This window comes from Pristiophorus japonicus, chromosome 9 (assembly GCF_044704955.1).
Source record: "Pristiophorus japonicus isolate sPriJap1 chromosome 9, sPriJap1.hap1, whole genome shotgun sequence".
NCBI lineage: Eukaryota > Metazoa > Chordata > Chondrichthyes > Pristiophoridae > Pristiophorus > Pristiophorus japonicus.
The window spans coordinates 209,920,002-209,935,018 of record NC_091985.1 but is presented as its reverse complement, the minus strand read 5'-3'; the positions used below and the strand labels follow the sequence as shown (position 1 = coordinate 209,935,018).

The 15,017-nt window shown below is 47.7% G+C and overlaps 1 protein-coding gene and 1 pseudogene across 1 annotated transcript in view; both read right to left on the bottom strand.

Annotated features, from left to right (window-relative positions):
• LOC139273585 (EEF1A lysine methyltransferase 3-like) overlaps window positions 1-5,841 on the bottom strand; it is a 63,519-nt gene extending 57,678 nt beyond the window's left edge. Inside the window, exon 1 of the mRNA XM_070890533.1 lies at window positions 5,810-5,841. The gene's annotated coding sequence lies outside the window, so the exon portion shown is untranslated. The remainder of the gene's footprint in view (window positions 1-5,809) is intronic.
• The window catches only part of LOC139274102 (zinc finger protein 585A-like), a 76,307-nt pseudogene that overhangs the window by 28,836 nt on the left and 32,454 nt on the right, over window positions 1-15,017 (bottom strand).

Below are 15,017 nucleotides of genomic sequence, written 5' to 3'. Positions count from 1 at the left end.
TGATATCTGGCCTTGCTGACAGTAGACTCCCGAGGTATCGAAAGTGGTCCAAATTGTCCAAGGTCTTGTCGTGGATCGTGATAATCTCGGGGGAGCAGTGGTTTGTGGCGGGGGCAGGTTGGTAGAAGACCTTTGTCTTATGGATGTTTAATGTAAGGCCCAGACTCTCATAGATGCAGAGAGGATGTTTCCACTCATGGGGGAATCCAGAACGAGGGGCTTTAGTTTCAGAATAAGGGGTCGCCCATTTAGAACTGAGATGAGAGGAAATTTCTTCTCTCAGTGAGTCGTAAATCTGTGGAATTCTCTGCCCCAGAGAGCTGTGGAGGCTGGGTCATTGAGCATGTCGGGAGGAGGCCAGCATCGCGAGACCTGAGCGGGCGGGGAATACAAAGGGCAGCGGCCGATCGGGAGGAGGCCAGCATCGCGAGACCTGAGCGGGTGCAGGAGTACAAAGGGCGGCGGCAGCTTGGAGCAGCGGCCGATCGGGAGGAGGCCAGCATCGCGAGACCTGAGCGGGTGCAGGAGTGCAAAGGGCAGCGGCAGCTTGGAGCAGCGGCCGTTCGGAGGAGGCCAGCATCGCGAGACCTGAACGGGCGGGGGAGTACAAAGGGCGGCGGCAGCAGCTTGGAGCAGCGGCCGATCGGGAGGCCAGCATCGCGAGACCTGAGCGGGTGCAGGAGTGCAAAGGGCAGCGGCAGCTTGCAGCAGCGGCCGATCGGGAGGAGGCCAGCATCGCGAGACCTGAGCGGGCGGGGGAGCTGCAGCAGGGACAGAAAGTAAAAGAAATCAAAATCGAAGTGTGACGTCACAGCCAAGCAAGTAAGTGATTGGCTGGTGGATTGGTGAGTATTTTTTCTTTTCTTTAAAGAACCTTTTGCATTGTTGTAGGTTAGGAACTGCAATTAAATATATAAGTTATCATTATTATCTAAGGAGAACCAGTTAATTAAATTGGCTGTTTGCTGAGTAGTGGCTGGGTGTGTGGTTTAGAGTTTAGTTCTACTTGATAGTTGCGAGTGTAACTAGAGGGATGGCAGGGCAGCTCAGTCCCGTGGATTGCACATCCTGTGGCATGTGGGAAATCCTGGATGCTTCACACAGCTGGGACGATCACGTGTGCAGGTGGTTTCTCCAGCTGCACCAACTCAAGCTCCGTGTTTTGGAGCTTGAGCGGCAGCTGGAATCACCTTGGTGCATCCGCGCGACTGAGAGCAACGTGGATAGCACATTTCAGGAGGTGGTCACCCTGCAGCTTAAGAGTGTGCAGGCAGACAGGGAGTGGGTGACCCCTGGACAGAAGAGGAAGACTAGGCAGGCAGGGCAGGAATCCCCTGAGGAGTCCATCTCGCTCTCCAACCGGTATTCTGTTCTGAGCACCGGTGAGGGCAATGGTGGCTCTGGGGAGTGCAGCCAGAGCTAAATCCACGGCACCACAGGTTGCTCAGCTGCACGGGGGGGGGGGGGGGGGGGAGGAAGAAGAATGGAAGAGCGATAGTGGTAGGGGATTCGGTAGTCAAGGGAGCAGACAGGCGTTTCCACGGCTGCAGACGTGACTCCAGGATGGGATGTTGCCTCCCTGGTGCCAGGGTCAAGGATGTCTTTGAGCGGCTGCAGGTCATTCTGGGGGGGGAAGAGGGCGAAGAGCCAGAGGTTGTGGTCATATCGGTACCAATGACATAGGTAGGAAGAGGAATGAGGTCCTGCAGGCAGAGTTTAGGGAGCTAGGAGAGAGATTAAAAAGCAGGACCTCAAAGGTAGTAATCTGCAGATTAATCCCAGTGCCACGAGCTAGTGAGAACAGAAATAGGAAGATAGAGCAGATAAATAGGTGGCTGGAGAGATGGTGCAGGCGGGAGGGCTTTAGATTCCTGAGGCATTGGGACCGTTTCTGGGGGAGGTAGGATCTGTACAAGCCGGATGGATTACACCTTAACAGAGCCGGGACCAATATCCTCGTGGGGAGGTTTGCTAGTGTTATTGGGGAGGTTTTAAACTAGCTTGGCAGGGGGATGGGAACCTTAAAATAGATTCAGTAGGGAGGGGAGTAAAGCTGGAATTAGAAAGCAAAAATGTGGAAAGTGAGTTTGAAGGAGAGAGGAAACAAGCAGGAAAAAAGGGTAAAAAAACAAATTTAAAGGCACTTTGTCTAAATTCACGCAGCATTTGTAACAAAATAGATGAGTTGACGGCACAAATTGAAATAAATGGGTATGATCTGAAAGCCAGTCCAGAGACATGGTTGCAAGGTGACCAGGACTGGGAATTAAATATTCAGGGGTACTTGACAATCAGGAAGGACAGACAAAAAGGAAGAGGAGGTGGGGTAGCTCCATTGATAAAGGAAGAATCACTACAATAGTGAGAAACGATATTGGCTCAAATGATCAGGATGTTGAAACAGTTTTGGTGGAGATAAGAAATAATAAAGGGAAAAATCACTGGTGGGCGTAATCTATAAGCCCTCTAACAGTAGCAACTCTGTTGGTCGGAGTATAAACCAGGAAATAGAGAGGGCTTGTAAAAAGGGAACAGCAATAATCATGGCAGATTTTAACCTCCATATTGATTCGGCAATTCAAATTGGGCAGGGTAGCCTTGAGGAAGAGTTCATAGAGTGCATAAGGGACAGGTTCCTTGAGCAGTATGTGACAGAACCAACCAGGGGGCTGGCTATCTTAGATCTGGTCCTGTGTAATGAGACAGAATTAATAAACAATCCCCTTGGAATGAGTGATCATAGCATGATTGAATTTCAAATTCAGATGGAGGGTGAAAAAGTTGGATCTCTAACCAGTGTACTAAGCTTAAATACAGGAGAATATGAAGGTATGAGGGCAGAGTTGGCTAAAGTGGACTGGGAAAATAGATTAACGCGTAGGACGGTTGACGAACAGTGGCGTACATTTAAGGAGATATTTCACAACTCTCAAGAAAAATATATTCCAGTGAGGAGAAATGGGTGTAAGAGAAAAGATAGCCATCCGTGGTTAAGTAAAGAAATAAAGGATGGTATCCAATTAAAAACAAGGGCATACAAAGAGGCCAAAACTAGTGGGAGGACAGAAGATTGGGAAGCGTTTAAAAGCCAACAAAGAGTGACTAAAAAAATGATTAAGGGAAGTTAGACTATGAAAGTAAACTAGCACAAAATATAAAAACTGATAGCAAGAGTTTCTATTGGTATATAAAAAGGAAAAGAATGGCTAGAGTAAATGTTTGTCCCTTAGAGGATGAGACCAGGGAATTAGTAATGGGGAACATGGAGATGGCAGAAACTCTGAACAAATATTTTGTATCAGTCTTTACGGTAGAGGACACTAACAATATTCCAACAGTGGATAGTCAAGGGACTATGGGGCGGGGGGGGGGCGAGGAACTTAACACAATCACAATCACTAAGGAGGTGGTACTCAGTAAGATAATGGGACTAAAGGCGGATAAATCCCCTGGACCTGATGGCTTGCACCCTAGGATCTGAAAAGAAGTAGCGGCAGGGATAGTGGATGCATCCCTGGATTCTGGGGAGGTCCTAGCAGATTGGAAAACTGCAAATGTAGCGCCCCTGTTTAAAAAAGGAAGCAGACAAAAAGCAGGAAACGATAGACCAGTTAGCCTAACATCTATGCTTTGGAAGATGTTGGAGTCCATTATTAAAGAAGCAGTAGCAGGAGTTTTGGAAAAGCAAAATTCGGTCAGGCAGAGTCAGCATGGATATATGAAGGGGAAATCATGTTTGACAAATTTGCTAGAATTCTTTGAGAATGTAATGAACAGGGCGGATAAAGGGGAACCAGTGGATGTGGTGTATTTGGACTTCCAGAAGGCATTTGACAAGGTGCCACATAAAAGGTTACTGCACAAGATAAAAGTTCACAGGGTTAGGGGTAATATATTAGCATGGATAGAGGATTGGCTAACGAACATAAAGCAGAGAGTAGGGATTAATGGTTCATTCTCGGGTTGGCAATCAGTAACCAGTGGGATTCCGCAGGGATCAGTGCTGGGACCCCAACTATTTACAATGTATATTAACGACTTGGAGGAAGGGACCGAGTGTAACGAAGCCAAGTTTGCTGACGATATAAAGATGGGAGGGAAAGCGATGTGTGAGGACACAAAAAATCTGCAAAAGGACATAGATAGGCTAAATGAGTGGGCAAAAATTTGGCAGATGGAGTATAATGTTGGAAATTGTGAGGTCATGCACTTTGGCAGAATAAAATCAAAGAGCAAGTTATTATTTAAATGGAGAAAGATTGCCAAGTGTTGCAGTACAGCGGGAGCTGGGGTACTTGTGCATGAAACACAAAAGGTTAGTATGCAGGTACAGCAAGTGATCAGGTAGGCCAATGGAATCTTGGCCTTTGTTGCAAAGGGAATGGAGTATAAAAGCAGGGAAGCCTTGCTACAGTTGTACAGGGTATTGATGAGGCTACACCTGGAATACTGCGGCAGTTTTGGTTTCCATATTTATGAAAAGATATACTTGCTTTGGAGGCAGTTCAGAGAAGATTCATAAGGTTGATTCCGGAGATGAGGGGTTTGACTGATGAGTTGGGCCTCTATTCTTTAGAATTCTAAAGAAGAGAGGTGATCTTATCGAAACGTATAAGATTTTGAGGGGTCTTGACAAGGTGAATGCAGAGGGGATGTTTCCACTGATAGGGGAGACTAGAACTAGAGGGCATAATCTTAGAATAAGGGGCCTCTCATTTAAACTGAGATGAGGAGAAATTTCTTCTGAGGGTTGTGGATCTGTGGAATCTGCGCTCTGAGAAAGTTGTGGAAGCTGGGATATTGAATATATTTAAGACAGAAATAGACAGTTTCTTAAACGATAAGGGGTTATGGGGAGCGGGCAGGGAAGTGGAGCTGAGTCCATGATCGGATCAGCCATGATCGTATTAAACGGTGGAGCAGGCTCGAGGGGCCATATGGCCTTCTCCTGCTCCTATTTCTTATGTACTTACATTTAAGGTGGAGATACAGATTTTTTAGCGGTAAGGGAGTGAAGGGTTATAGGTAGCAGGCAGGGAAGTGGAGCTGAGCCCAGGATCAGATCAGCCATGATCTTATTAAATGGTGGAGCAGGCTCGAGGGGTCAAATGGCTGACTCCTGCTCCAAGTTCTTATGTTCTTCTTTACGCTTCAGTGAAGGTGTCAACGATGGTTTGGAGTTCGGACTCCGAGTGTGCGCAAACTCAAGCGACGTCTGCATACTGTAATTCAATGACAGAGATTGGAACAACCTTGGATCTGGACTGGAGACATCGGAGGTTAACCAATTTCCCGCTTGTCCTGTAGATTAGCTCCACTCCAGCAGGCGAGATGAAGCATTGCAGAGAGGAAGATTGAGAAGAGCGTTGGTGCAATGACACAGCCTTGCAGGATCGCTCTGTGTCGGCCGCAGGGACACAATGGGCCGAATGGCCTCCTTCTGTGATGTCACTGGCTCTGACTCTGACTCTATGATGTCACAGGTCTCACCAGCAGCCGCGCTGCCTGATGGTGATTGACAGCGAGAGTCCGCGCATGCGTACGCGGCACTGCGTGTGCCACAACGCCCCCTCTCGGTCACCCTCGGTAATAACCGCGCATGCCCAGAGGACATCACCCGCCCCGCCATACTCGGTGTTGCGCCAGTTCGCTTGGATGCTGTGGTGCGGACTTGGCGCTGAGCCTTCCGGGAAAAGGCGTTTGTGTCCGTTACAGAGCCGCGATCGGTGACGCGCAGTGAGTTTTCTCCACTCGGATTGGGTCGAGAAACGCGCGTGGGGATCGGGAGAGAATAAAGGGAAATACAAACCTGAGTCCGTCGATCTGGGCCCCGCGCTGTGCTTGGTCAGTTTGGCAGAGCGGGCTGAAGGGACACGTGACAAAGATGCACAGCCTGATTGACGGGAGCTTCCGACCAATGGGGAGCGAGTAGGGCGGGGCTGGAGGAGTTTCCGTCCAATGGGGAGCGAACAGGTAGGGGCTGGAGGACGAGCCGGTGGCGTGACCTCCAGCCAATCGGAGAGCCCGAGGGACGGGACTTGCACCGCTGATTGGTTGAGCCGCAGGGCGCGAGTTGGACCGTCCGTTGGTCAGGACGCGGCCGGAGGAAGGGCTCGTGCGGGAGCTCGGCCCAAAGCGGCTTTGGCAGTTGGTCAAAGGCTCACCGCCGGCCGCTGAGATCCCGGGGACCACCTGGAGCAGTGCAGTGGTCCGCTGGGAGTTGGGCGGGAGCTCCCCGGACGCTGATGGTGTCCGCAAGGAGTCGCTGGGTCGGCCACTACTGGCGGAGGAGCGCGGGCTGGGCAGCAGGAAAGTGCGGCGGGTTAAAGATGGGTTCCAGTGGAGATCCTGCACTCACTGATGGAGGTGGTGATCCCGCACTCACTGATGGAGGTGGGGATCCCGCACTCACTGATGGAGGTGGAGATCCCGCACTCACTGATGGAGGTGGGGATCCTGCACTCACTGATGGAGGTGGAGATCCTGCACTCACTGATGGAGGTGGAGATCCTGCACTCACTGATGGAGGTGGAGATCCCGCACTCACTGATGGAGGTGGAGATCCTGCACTCACTGATGGAGGTGGAGATCCTGCACTCACTGATGGAGGTGGAGATCCTGCACTCACTGGTGGAGGTGCGGATCCCGCACTCACTGATGGAGGTGGGGATCCCGCACTCACTGATGGAGGTGGAGATCCCGCACTCACTGATGGAGGTGGGGATCCTGCACTCACTGATGGAGGTGGAGATCCCGCACTCACTGATTGATCCTGCACTCACTGATGGAGGTGGGGATCCTGCACTCACTGATGGAGGTGGGGATCCTGCACTCACTGATGGAGGTGGGGATCCTGCACTCACTGATGGAGTTGGGGATCCCGCACTCACTGATGGAGTTGGGGATCCCGCACTCACTGATGGAGGTGGAGATCCCGCACTCACTGATTGATCCTGCGCTCACTGATGGAGGTGGGGATCCTGCACTCACTGATGGAGGTGGAGATCCCGCACTCACTGGTGGAGTTGGGGATCCCGCACTCACTGATAGAGGTGGAGATCCCGCACTCACTGATTGATCCTGCACTCACTGATGGAGGTGGGGATCCTGCACTCACGGATGGAGGTGGGGATCCTGCACTCACTGATGGAGGTGGGGATCCTGCACTCACTGATGGAGTTGGGGATCCCGCACTCACTGATGGAGGTGGGGATCCCGCACTCACTGATGGAGGTGGAGATCCTGCACTCACGGATGGAGGTGGGGATCCTGCACTCACTGATGGAGGTGGGGATCCTGCACTCACTGATGGAGTTGGGGATCCCGCACTCACTGATGGAGGTGGGGATCCCGCACTCACTGATGGAGGTGGGGATCCGGCACTCACTGATGGAGGTGGAGATCCCGCACTCACTGATGGAGGTGGGGATCCCGCACTCACTGATGGAGGTGGAGATCCTGCACTCACTGATGGAGGTGGGGATCCTGCACTCGCTGATGGAGGTGGGGATCTTGCACTCACTGATGGAGGTGAAGAACAGGCATGTTTGGGGGATGGGCAGTATACTCAGGTAACTGCCCTTGCAGCATGGATTTGTGCTTAAGCGGTAAGAAATGTGTCCCCTATAAGGGCCAGGGAGAGCTTAAAGCGGGGAGATTGGGGGAGAAAGGGTGTCGGATGGCAACAGACGGCAAGGGATAAAGTTATTCAGCAGAGGAGCTCCCCCGGGAGCTGCCACCCCGGCGGCCATCAGGGCCAGGGGAGGCTGGGGGCATTTATTGTCCTTATTGGACACAAGGCTCTTGGGCTCACAACCCACCTGCTCAGATTTTAATATAGACTTTTTAAATTCATGAATAAAAGCATACATGCCCCGTGCTTTTGTGGACAAAATATTTAATATTTCGGACTAAAAATACTATATTTTACTTCTGCGCAATGTATTGTCAGTTCAGACAACAACAACTTGTATTTATACAGTATCTTAAACGTCCCAACGTGCTTCACGGGAGCATTATTAAACAAAATTTGACACCGGGTACAAACCAAGCATATTCTCATGAGGAGGAAAGATTGAAGTGGATGAATGGGAGTGATGGCAGAGAACTGGAGGATTACAAATATTACATCCCTGTTTATAAAAGGCGAGAGGGCTAAATCTGGTAACTACAGGTTAATCACTCTAACGTAAGTGGTGCGTGAATGACTAGAGACCTTTGTCAAGGACAAAATTAATTCTCACTTGGAGAAGCATGGATTAATAAGGGGCAGCCAATATGGATTTGTTAAAGGCAAATTGTGTCTGACTAACCTTATTGAGTTCTTTGATGAAGTAACAGAGGATTAATAGGAGACCTGATTGAGGTGTATAAAATTATAAGGGGCCTAGATAAAGTTGATATGAAGGACCTGTTTCCTGTTGTCGACTGGCGTGGACGCAATGGGTCAAAATGGCCTTCCATGCTGTAAATTTCTATGATCCAAAATTCAGCTGCCCCTTTCCTAACTCTCTCCAAGTCCCGTTCACTCATCACCCCTGTGCTCGCTGACCTACATTGGTTTTCGGTTAAACAGTGCCTCGATTTCAAAATTCTCATCCTTATTTTCAAATCCTTCCATGGCCTCGACCCTCCCTATCTCTGTAATCAACCTCACAACCCCCTGAGATATCTGTGTTCCTCTAATTCTGCCTTCTTGAGCATCCCTGATTATAATTGCTCAACTATTGGTGGCCGTGCCTTCTGTTGCCTAGGCCCCAAGCTCTGGAACTCCCTGCCTAAACCTCTTCACCTCTCTCTACCTCTCTTTCCTCCTTCAAGATGCTCCTTAAAACCTACCTCTTTGACCAAGCTTTTGATCATTTACACGAATTTCTACTTATGCGGCTCTATTATCTCACAATGCTCCTGTGAAGTGCCTTACAACGTTTCACTATGTTAAAGGGACTATAGAAATTCATGGTCTCGAGCTCTGGTCTCCCCCACAAGTAGAAGCATTTTCTCTACACCTACCCTATCAAACCCTTTCATAATCTTACTCATACAATCATAAAAAATTACGACACAGAAGGAGGTCATTTGGCCCCTTGTGTCCGTGTTGGTCGAAAAAGAGCTACCCAACCTAATTCCACCTTCCAGCACTGTGTAAAACACTGGTTAGGCCACGGCTGGAGTACTGCGTGCAGTTCTGGTCACCACATTACAGGAAAGATGTGATTAGATGAGGTCCTTACAACTAGGGGATCAAGGGGTATGGCGAGAAAGCAGGAATGGGGTACTGAAGTTGAATGTTCAGCCATGAACTCATTGAATGGCGGTGCAGGCTAGAAGGGCCGAATGGCCTACTCCAGCACCTATTTTCTATGTTTCTATTACACTATAAAGGGTACAGAGGAGAATTATGAGGATGTTGTATGGACTGGAGAAATTTAGCTATAAAGGAAGATTGGATAGGCTGTGGTTTTATTTGGACTACAGAAGGATGAGGGGAGACCTAATTGAGGTGTATAAAATTATGAGGGACCTTGATAAAATTGATATGAAGGACCTGTTTCCGTCAGCAGAGGGGGCAACAACCAGGAGGCATAGATTTAAAGTAATTGGGGGAAGGTTTAAAGGAGATATGAGGGGACATGTCTTCACCCAGAGGGTGGTGGCGGTCTAAAACTCACTGCCTGAAAGGGTGGAAGAGGCAGGAACCCTCACCACATTTTTAAAATTGCTTGGATGTGCACTTGAAGTGCTGTTGTGGATATCTGAACGGAATATATGGAATTAAGGACAGTAAAGTAAACGGGATATATGAAAATGTATAAGCCATGGAAGAATAGCTTGGAGAATGTCAATTTGCAAATAGTGCAACATCAGCATAGCTAACAGTCTGTCTCAAGGTTTCAAGTCACTAATCCTGCCAATAATATATAATTGTAACATGAAATACATCTGCAGAATTGCAAGGTCTCAGTAAATAGTCACACCATTAGATTGAAACATTTGGAGGCAATACTTGAGCTTTCAAGAAGAACATCTCATATAGATTGACTAATGAGTGGCTGAGTTAGACTGTCAATCTAATTGTATTTTGTTATCTGATTTCAAAACTGTATAACTGTTAACGCTTTACGATGTAACTTCACCTATCCGTAGGGAGTGTGTACGCTCTATCCAGAGAGTATATCTTCTGTCTGATAGGTCTTACTGTCCGGTAATAAAGACTGCTTTGTTCAAAGCACAAGAGGTATTCGACTCAGTAATTTTACTGAACCAGATTGAAGTAAAAGAATCCAGGAATTAACATTTGGTGTCAGAAGTGGGATCTCAACGGACGACTGCCGAAAACTTGCGAATTAAGAGCCAGACTAGCCTTGGATGAGACGAGGGGAAAATGGCCACTGGAGTGAGTATGATTTCAATACTGCTCCAGTTTCCCCCGGTTTCAAAAGTCTGAGGAAAGTTTAGCCACTCGCTGGTTCTCAGGTAGTGTCTGAACGAGATCCAGGACAATCTGGTGAATACCTTTCAAACTTAGAATAGGGATAGAGATAGGGAAATTGCGCAATGACGCAAACCAAGCGGCGACTTGGAAAGATAGTTAGAGCTAGATAGGGATAGATGATCAATCATGGATCCAAAAAAAAAAAAATTAATAGGAAAGAAAAGAGACTCTTGTGAATGTCTGTTTAAATGAGAAATGCTTCTGTGACTTTTACTGTAAAAAAAAAAAGCCGGGGAGTTGTGGTTTGTTTTATCGCAAACAGAATGAAAGTTTGTTTTAACCCTTCGTAGTGTTGTCCTGTATGTGGGAAGTTTAAGAGTGTGAACCTTATTGAATTACGTATATTCGGATGATAAGTTACGGAGCCAGGAAATGCCCAAAGGATAGGTTTGTTGAAAAAAAAGAAAAAATTACATGGTCCCGGTGGTTAAAAAAAAAGAGAAAAACTTGTTGAAAGAAAACATTCAGAGAAGGCACAGCAAAACAACTGAGATGGATTCAAAAGGATTTAAAAAAAAAATTATATTAAATAACACGACCTTGAGGCTGGAACAATTGAGATAACGAAAAGCAGTCCACAGCCTACGTGCCAGACTTCTCTCTAGTTATAAAAATAAGTAACGTACTAAATAGGTGCTGAAAGAAAAAAAATGTTCTGAGATTTTAAATTATGAAAAAGATAAAATCACTCCTGTCCAATTGGCAGAAAAACTCCATTAAATTAGGGCTTTCATTGACTGATTGAATTTAAACTGCGCAGTAACGTCAAAGGATAGGGAAATTTGGAAACTGAAAGAAATTAATTGAGGCTCATAAGAAATCAAAATTAGAAAATTAGGCTCACAGGGAATAAAATGGGGATTTAAATAGAAGATAGGTGTTCAACTCAGGTACGACGTCGACCTTGTATATCACTTGGCCCGTCTAGGCTCTGATTGAATTTAAAAAAAAAACCCGCAGCAACTCGGAAGGTAGGGCCGACGCGAACGCGCGGCCGAGAGGAGAAGGGCCGAAGCGAACGCGCAGTGACGTAAACGCGCAGTGAAGCGAACGCGCAGTGACGTCAACGCGCAGTGACGTAGATGCGCGGTGACGTAAACGCGCAGTGACGCCGACGCGTAGTGACGCAGAGGCGCAGCAACGCGAATCGCGAAAGTCAGTGCTAATGGCAGTAAGTCTGTAAGTCTTAAAGTGTTTAGAGTTTTAAGTAAAGTTTAGTATTGAGATCGCGCGGCGATGCGGACCGTGCGGCGATGCGGGTAAGTGTTAGAAGTCTTTGTCTATTTTGTAAATTGCGCGGCGACGCGAACCGCGCGGCGACGCGGGTACGTGTTAGAAGTCCTTGTTTACCTTTTAAAGTTAAAGTATCTTAACTCGCGCGGCGACGCGAGCCACGGGTCGACGCAGATCGCGTGGCGACGTGAACTGCGAGGCAACGTGGATTGCGCGGCGACGTGAACTGCGAGGCGACGTGGTAGTTTAGTATTGAGATCGTGCGGCGACGCGGACCGTGCGGCGATGCGGGTAAGTGTTAGCATTAGTAAAGTTTGGTTATTTGGAGTTAGTTAAAGTCCGTGTTAGTTCTGTAAAGTCTGTGTCTATTTTTAAGTTTGTTTAAATTGCATGATGACACGAACGCGTAGCGACACAGTAATACGAGGGGCAGTGTGAAAATGGGTAATCAGTTAGATAAAACCACGGATGCGGATAATCCGCTACAAAAGCTATGTGAGGAATTCCCTGAAAGAGCTGAAGACTTTAGAAAATTATCAGGAGCCCTGAACAAATTATTAGGGGATGACCAGTGGCCTCTAAGTGACACTAGAAGCGTAGAGGTAAAAAAAAAGCACAGGGATTAATTTGGAGAAGGGGACGAGGAAAAGGGGATAAAAAAATTTAATTGCAACCTGGCGACATTATTGTCAGAAATTAAAAGATGCATCACTTCTATCGAGTTGGCAAACAAATGCTATTAAATTAGGACTTGCATTGACAGAGGGAACACATGTTAAAACTGTAGACGTCTTTTAAAAAAAAAAAAGAATGAATGTGCGCACGAGAAACTTGCTAAGAGATCCTCTGGGACCTCTGAGAAAGGTATTGATCAACTACAAGTTAAAATGGCTGGCTTTGTGTTAACCGAGGCTGATGATGAAATTGATGAGTGGCCACTGACTCAGCGCCCAGCGGCGCCTCCCGCACCCCCTGGCCTCTTGCTCCAGTCCTCTTCCCAACACCCTCCACCTAACACTCCAGTAAAAAGAGTTAGGAACAACCACATATCACCAAAGCAACAAACCCAAACTGACTCCTCATCCTCTGATAGCGATTCGGATCCCCAGTTCACAGGCAATATAGCCGAAAGGACCAGATCTCACACTCGAAAGGGCAGAACTATATCTCAACATCACAAACAGTCCCGTAAATCTTCTAGTCAACCTACCAGTCCAAGTTGTGAAAGACATAGCAAACACCCCCGCCGATCGAGACGCAGAACTGTCAAGCAGTCAGACAGCTCTGAAACATCCTCCGGCCTAGAAATGATTTCCAAGATCCCAAAGTCCCGACACCAATTCCCTGTCAGACCAATGCCAAACTCTGATGCACAACAAGCTGCAGACCACCTCTCTATAGATGTCTGTGATCTTCAAACAACTATTTGATTGCTCACGCTATCCGGACAGATGGAAAGGGCAGTTAGATATTATTGGCAGAAAAAGAAAGGGGAGGGGGGAGGTGCGCCCCCAACCCGGGTCAAGACTAAATACGTGACTAGAAAGGAAGAGCCATCTCGGGAGGAAGGATCAATAGAACCGTAGTGTGGCATACAGGATTGGATGGATAAGCAAGGATACGGTTATACTAAACAACCAAACGGCCCGAGCCCTGCTAATAAACCTCCCTATTGTCCCCGGCATGGTATGGGAAGAGGCCGGGACTGGATAAGAGGAATTGACTGTTTTAATTGTGGGCAGGAAGGACATTGGAATAAAAATTGCCCCTACCGTCAGCATGGAAAAGGAAGAGGAGGAAGAGGAGGGGGCAAGGGGGGAGAGGAGGATCTTACACTAACTTCTCCCAGAACAACCCCTTTGGTCAATTGTCCCCCGATTGACTACGCAGCTTGATTGTGCAGGGATCCTCCCCGGACGACGAACCCATTCTGAATGAGTGGCAACCCTTTTTGATAGATACGGGAGCCTTCATGTCTTCTGTACAATCAAAGCTTAAACTCCCTGCTTCTACTGAAACACATGAACTTTCAGGATTCCTGGGACAAATCTCGACATTCCCAGTGTCAGAACCGGTTAAAATGGGTTACCAGGAAGAATCGGTGGAACATCGAGTTGTTATCACCACCAATCTGGACTGTAACTTGATGGCTAGAGACCTCCTTTGCAAATTCCAGTTGCATTTGGAGTGTGGAGATAACGGGATTATTGTAAAACAGGAAACCCTTAAGCGGCAGTATTATACCACTAGAACCCCTCAGTGGTGGTTTCTGGACCTGCCGCAGGCACCCTATCACGTGACCCTAGCATACGATCCCAGTGGAAAGAATCAGGACCTGCAGAACTTTTATCAGGATCACGAAGGGGAAGTGAAGGGAATTCTATTAAGGGCTAGAGTGACTGGACTGGAAAGAGAGGCAGATTTTGTGGAAGTGGATAAGAATCTGTGGAAACAGCCCCTAACAATGGCACCGCATATTGCTCGTGAAGTATTAGCCCCTCACCATGCTAAAGATTTGGGAGTTATGGTACGCAAGGCCATAGATGAGGCTGACCCTACCAGCCGGGATGTGCAAATTGTAAAACATGGCCGAACAGTCCAATTTCATGGGGACCCCGAGAAGGTCTTAACGACTCTACAGCATCATACTGGCTCCGGCATACCTGACTATGTGGATCCTCATGTGTGGGCAGAGAACCCCTCCCAAGTGGGTTATACTCCCATTGATCCGATTGAGATCTCAGTGCAGGGCAATCCGACAGAACCCACTGAAATCACAGGCAATCCTAAACTGACTTTTTGGCACTATACTGCAATTAATCCGGCCTGTTTTCTTACTGAGCCACCCCAAGATGAGGAAGAACCCAGTCATGATTGTTTATGTTTGTTCACGGAAGTACTTCTATTAATCCAGAAGATACACGAATCTCAGGATACGCCATAGTAAACCAGGAGAATCAGGTCTTGGAATCTGCTGCTTTGAAACCGCCTATTCTGCTCAACAAGCTGAACTATTCGCCCTCACCCAAGCCTGTATCTTGGCCAAAGATCTCAAAGTCAATATCTATACCGACTCTAGGTATGCCTTTGGGGTGGCGCATGATTTCGGACAATTATGGAAAAATAGGGGATTCCTAACCTCACAGGGGAATGAGATATCTCATAAACAGTTAGTATCTGATTTGTTGCAAGCCCTCATGTTCCCCAAACGCATTGCCATTGTCAAATGTACCGCCCAACCTACCGGAAATTCTCTGGTTGATATAGGGAATCGTTGTCCTGACCAAGA